The sequence below is a fragment of the Salvelinus alpinus genome, chromosome 9 (assembly GCF_045679555.1).
Source record: "Salvelinus alpinus chromosome 9, SLU_Salpinus.1, whole genome shotgun sequence".
Taxonomy (NCBI): Eukaryota; Metazoa; Chordata; class Actinopteri; order Salmoniformes; family Salmonidae; genus Salvelinus; species Salvelinus alpinus.
The window spans coordinates 49,028,403-49,034,915 of record NC_092094.1 but is presented as its reverse complement, the minus strand read 5'-3'; the positions used below and the strand labels follow the sequence as shown (position 1 = coordinate 49,034,915).

General features: G+C 44.1%; 1 protein-coding gene across 1 annotated transcript in view; it reads left to right on the top strand.

The window, feature by feature from the left end:
* Window positions 1-5,080: 5,080 nt before the first annotated feature.
* The window catches only part of LOC139530251 (GRAM domain-containing protein 4-like), a 47,684-nt gene continuing 46,251 nt past the window's right edge, over window positions 5,081-6,513 (top strand). Inside the window, exon 1 of the mRNA XM_071326474.1 lies at window positions 5,081-5,200. The gene's annotated coding sequence lies outside the window, so the exon portion shown is untranslated. The remainder of the gene's footprint in view (window positions 5,201-6,513) is intronic.

Sequence of the window (6,513 nt, the reverse complement as noted above, 5' to 3'; positions counted from 1 at the left end):
GAGTGTTTCCTCAGTCTACAGCAGCCAGTCTGTGCGACACTGGCTGGAGAAAAAGGAACATGGCATCTGATGCTGACATAAGTGTCACGGAGCAACTGTGCCAGCATCTTGAACCTCTGAACCTCTGAAGTACTTGCCTCAGAGACACGAGTGACACTGTCAGCCATCAAGCCTGTCCTGGACCACATCACCCGTGATGTTCTGGTGGAAAAGGATACGGAGCCAATCCCTGACCAAGGAGATGAAAAGGGTAATGAGAGAAGACCTTAACAACAGATACACAGAGAAGGCAAAGAGTCATGCACATGGCTTGTTTCATTGACCCCCGCTTCAAAAGGAGCTTTTTAGATGAGCTTGAGGCTGCAAAAGTTAACACTGACAGCTGTGTCCAGGAGGCTTTGAAGCTGGCAGCTGCACAAGTCAGGGAATAACCAAAAAGCACCAGCAGCATCTCCACCAACAACACCCCCACAGCGGCATTGGAAATCCCTGGCTGGGTTGCTGAGAAAGATTACCTCGCTGGCCATGGCAGAACACTGACATTTCTGTCTTGCAGGAAATCACGCACAGAACGAGCAGTATGGCTGGTGGCATTGTCATGCTGGAGGGTCATGTCAGGATGAGCCTGCATGAAGGGTACCACATGACGGAGGAGGATGTCTTCCTGTAACGCACAGCGTTGAGATTACCGGCAATGACAACAAGCTCAGTCTGATGATGCTGTGACACACCGCCCCAGACCATGACGGACCCTCCACCTCCAAATCGATCCTTCTCCAGAGTACAGGCCTCGGTGTAACGCTCATTTCTTCAACGATAAATGCGAATCCGACCATCACCGCTGGTGAGACAAAACCACGACTCGTGAGTGAAGAGCATTTTTGCCAGTCCTGTCTGGTCCAGCAACGGTGGGTTTGTGCCCATAGGCGACGTTGTTGCCGGTGATGTGTGTCCAGTGTGTGTTTCCACTGTGTGTGTGTTTCCACTGTGTGTGTGTGTCCTGTGTGTTTGTGCGCGCGCACACACACACACACACACACACACACACACACACACACACACACACACACACACACACACACACACACACACACACACACACACACACACACACACACACACACACACACACACACACCTCTTGATAGTGAAGCTAACATTTTAAATGTGACTCTGTACTCCAGTATTTTGGGTTTCAGATCAAATATTTCATATGAGGTGACAGTACATAATGTCACCTTTGATTTGAGGGTATTTCCATACATTTTGAAATGAAAGCACTTCATGTATCTAGTCCCCCTATTTGAAGAAGTCAGACGTATTCTGACCAATTCACTTGTATTAAACCTGCACTAGGGAAACTTTTACCTCTCATGGCCACATGGTGTCATCTTTAATGTTAATGTTATTAATTTAATGTTAATGCACACAAAAAGTGCATAGTGCTGCTAATTTAATTTGTTGGTTGTTGGTTTTCAATATAAAACTTGACGAAATGATTTCAGTGTGTGTATCAGTACTTTTTGAACATTCCCAGCACATTTTAACAATACTGCGATAATACTGATAACCGTGATAATTTTGGTCACTATAATCGTGATATGAAATGTTCATACCATTTCATATCTTTTCCACCTTTTAGTTAGATGAGAGACGAAGAAGAAAAGGACTGAAAATGGCTAACGATCTGGTGTCGATAAAAATGCCCCTGCTCCTATTCGGATACATGGAGGTAATTTACAAGATTTGCCTGAAGGCAATAACAGCAAAGGAAGGAAATACATATAACCTGGGCTCCCACCTCAGGGTACACCACCTTCTGACCTATGCACGCGCTGGGCCTGGGTCCTCATCATTGCCGTCACCAACCCAATCTACACAGTGGTGTGTATTCATGGATGCCAAGAGAAGCCAGGCTTCCCCAAAAAATTTACCAATATTTAAAAAAAAATGTTTGACATCAAATATTTTATCTTTTGCCTCTCTGTTTCATCATTTTCCTTCAATTGGCAAGAAGCTGAATGCATCTCAACGGAGAAATCATCCGAGCGAGCAATACAGCGCCCTCTCTCTATGTTTAGGCCATCTATTTCATACTGTCTGGCCCAAACGAGTATGACATTGTTGCCGCACGTAGCATTGAATGTAATGCAAGGGAAGCACAAGCATTTGGCCTCCCTTGACGAAAAAAGTTTTTAAAAAAAAAGCCAAAACTGAGCGACCTCACCTGTGAATGGTCCTGGTGTCAAGGGAAGCCAGCTTGGATGTCAAATCAAATGTTATTTGTCACATGAGCCGAATACAACAGATGTAGACCTTACTTACAAGCCCTTACAAGCCCTTACAATGCAGTTCATGAAATAGAGTTGACAATTTTTGGTGTCACTCCTATACAACCGCATTGAGAGCATACAGTACGTCATTGATAGAAACAACTTGAATTGTTTCATCTCATTGTGTTGCTGTCCTCCGGTGGCTTGCTAGCTAAAGTTGGCCCTTTCCTAAATTAGCCATGGATGGAGATAGGGATTTTGACTTGTGGTTTTACTTAATTTTCTGTATTGGCCAATGATTATAACGGCGATTCTGGTCCAACCATTAATTCATACATTGTTGTGCCCCTGGCCTGAGAGGATGGAAGTTCAATATGTACTTTGATGTAAAAGACTAATGTTAACTAGCTAACATCGCCCATGAATGGAAGTTAGGCTAGCGAGCAAGCATTTTAGCCAGGTAGCCTATGACAACAAAAAATAAAAGCGTGTACTGTATGACAGAGTGATAGACCGTTTTGTCTTAATGTTTTTCCTCATAACCCTGGACTATCAAATCAAATCAAATCAAGTTTATTTTATATAGCCCTTCGTACATCAGCTAATATCTCGAAGTGCTGTACAGAAACCCAGCCTAAAACCCCAAACAGCAAGCAATGCAGGTGTAGAAGCACGGTGGCTAGGAAAAACTCCCTAGAAAGGCCAAAACCTAGGAAGAAACCTAGAGAGGAACCAGGCTATGAGGGGTGGCCAGTCCTCTTCTGGCTGTGCCGGGTGGAGATTATAACAGAACTATGCCAAGATGTTCAAAATGTTCATAAGTGACAAGCATGGTCAAATAATAATCATGAATAATTTTCAGTTTTCATAGCCGATCATTAAGAGTTGAAAATAGCAGGTCTGGGACAGGTGGCGGTTCCATAACCGCAGGCAGAACAGTTGAAACTGGAATAGCAGCAAGGCCAGGTGGACTGGGGACAGCAAGGAGTCATCATGCCCGGTAGTCCTGACGTATGGTCCTAGGGCTCAGGTCCTCCGAGAGAGAGAAAGAAAGAGAGAATTAGAGAGAGCCAAGATTTTCAAAATGTTCATAAATGACAAGCATGGTCAAATAATAATCAGGAATAAATATCAGTTGGCTTTTCATAGCCGATCATTAAGAGTTGAAAACAGCAGGTCTGGGACAGGTAGGGGTTCCATAACCGCAGGCAGAACAGCTGAAACTGGAATAGCAGCAAGGCCAGGCGGACTGGGGACAGCAAGGAGTCATCATGCCCGGTTTGCCGTGACGTATGATCCTAGGGCTCAGGTTCTCCGAGAGAGAGAAAGAAAGAGAGAACGAGAGAATTAGAGAGAGCATACTTAAATTCACACAGGACACTGGATAAGATAGGAGAAGTACTCCAGGTATAACCAACTGACCCTAGCCCCCCGACACATAAACTACTGCAGCATAAATACTGGAGGCTGAGACAGGAGGGGTCAGGAGACACTGTGGCCCCATCAGAAGAAACCCCCGGACTGGGCCAAACAGGAAGGATATAACCCCACCCACTTTGCCAAAGCACAGCCCCCACACCACTAGAGGGATATCTTCAACCACCAACTTACAATCCTGAGACAAGGCCGAGTATAGCCCACAAAGATCTCCACCACAGCACAAACCAAGGGGGGGCGCCAACCCAGACAGGAAGATCACATCAGTAACTCAACCCACTCAAGTGACGCACCCCTCCCAGGGACGGCATGAAAGAGCACCAGTAAGCCAGTGACTCAGCCCCTGTAATAGGGTTAGAGGCAGAGAATCAGAGTCTTTATTGAAGACTCATCTCTTCAGTAGGTCCTATGATTGATTGAGTGTAGTCTAGCCCAGGGGTGTGAAAGTGAACGCAAAGGCACTGGAGCGACGAACCACCCTTGCTGTCTCTGCCTGGCCGGTTCCCCTCTCTCCACCGGGATTCTCTGCCTCTAACCTATTATGGGGGCTGAGTCACTCACTGGCTTACTGGTGCTCTTCCATCCCGTCCCTAGGAGGGGTGCGTCACTTGAGTGGGTTGAGTCACTGACGTGATCTTCCTGTCCAGGTTTGGCGCCCCCCTCGGGTTCATGCCGTGGGGGAGATCTTCATGGGCTATACTCGAGAATCCGGATTGGGACACCTCCCATAGGCCTACGTTTTCAGAGACGTGAAAATGCCCCCCTCCCCTCTACAATATCAATCTAAAGTATAACATTTTTCCATCAACGGCCATGTAGTTGCTTTGATCGGCCCGAGCTCTTATCGCCATAACCCAAACCATTAAGACACCAAGTCGGCATGGTGTTGGTCCATGGCACCAGTGGCGGTTCTAGACCATTTCAACTGGGCTGGCCAAGCTGGGGCCAATTGTCCTGTTAGAGGGGCCAGTTACATTAGACGGTATTGTTGTCATATCGTTTTCTTCACTGAATTGCAGGCATTAGCAGGCAAAAGACCATGTTCATAATCATCATCGTTGCCACTGTCTAATAACGGATGTAAAAAAAGAACGATAGCAAAAATGTATGTAAAAATTATTTCACACTCCACATTTAGGGGGGCCACAAGGGGGTCCAAAATTGTTGTCACCCCCCCCCCCCCCCCCCCCAGAGTTAGGCTAGAGTCCTGGTGCTAGCTGGGATTACAATTGATGTTTACTTTGTGTCAAATTAACTAATTGTTTTCTTTTGTTTTACTTATATAACAGTAAAACAGTGTTTAGGATCATCTAGTCAAATTGCATCGGTTTGCATCAGTTTCAATGGGTGACTTTTAATTTGAAGGCGAACCGCCGATTCCGCTATTGTTGTCCACAGCACCCTGGTCTATGAAACACTGACAGGTGAGAAAGGGCGACCGAAGGACTAACAACAGCGTTAATGAAACTTTGTTGCTGATTTCGTTATGGGTAAGAAACTTTCTGACCGGTTCTTATTTATTTAACCTCATAGTTCTAAGATCAACAGGCGCAGTCCTGTGCGATGTCTCGTGGCACCAAAAATATATTGGTTTAATTCGATTTCAGGCTCTCATTCTGCGCTCATAGAGAACATGATATTTCACAACGTGTCGTCTTCCCCTGACCACATTTAAAGTTTTTGATAGAATTCTATAATTTAGCCTAGCATAACCTACTGTTATAGTCTTTCTTATTAATATGTACCATTGCCTCATTTTACTCTTGTGTTAGCCACCACTACGACTAAAACTGGCTACTTTTGTCTGCTTTACAATAGTCTAACGTTACACTGTAACAATGTTCTTTCGATCACGATTAGCTGGTGATGGCGCAACATCGTATAACGAAATGATGTTTGTACATGTGTTTCTACAAACCCTCATCCAAACGTCTTGCACTTGAAGGTTCGGATTTTTACATTTTATTTTGCAATGATATGTGGCGATGTAATCTGCCCAGCAGCTACATAATTCAGTCTCTGTTGGCCCATTTAAAAACACATAATGACCATTAACAAAGACAGTACAACCTAAAGGACCAAACAACATATACCATACTGCCTCTGTCATTAATATTTATAAGCTTATTGATCTCCTGTTCAAGGAGTGGTTCTTAGTGTGTTGCACCCAATGATATACATTTACACTAGATCACGGAAAGGGGTGCTGTTTTGAAGCTTACGTGCCTCCATCTTGGCACAACCCACCATAAGAAAAAAAGCCGTTCAATTCACTAACTTTGTACTTTGTAATGCAAAATATGCTGATTTTAAATCTGATTGCCGCCTAAACTTTATTCATTCACTTAATCGGTCTCTCTCACGTCTCTCCCAAAGATGATCTATTGCCTCAGTGAACTGACTGTGTCTGTGAATAGGGCTTCCACAGGCCACCTCGTGAATGACCACATTACTGGTTAGAGATAGTGGGCACTTTTGTAAAATAAGCTACTTTTATGCAGATGTTGTTGATCAGTACAATAAAACAAGCTCAATAACTCAATGCATGCACACACACCTATTGAATATGCATTCAACTGTATTATGAATAGGCCTAGGCTTGATTTACCCAATCGAGATTTACCATTAAAATAAATAATCACTATGTTACCAAAGTCAAATTGATTATATGATTTATTCATTAATGCATACATGGCTGTCACTGAAAAATTTTGACGTGTAAAATTGAATGATATTGAACTCAAAATATTCCCAACGATTTAAACAGAGCAGAGTTTCTCTCTGGCTCAAGTGCCATTCTGTG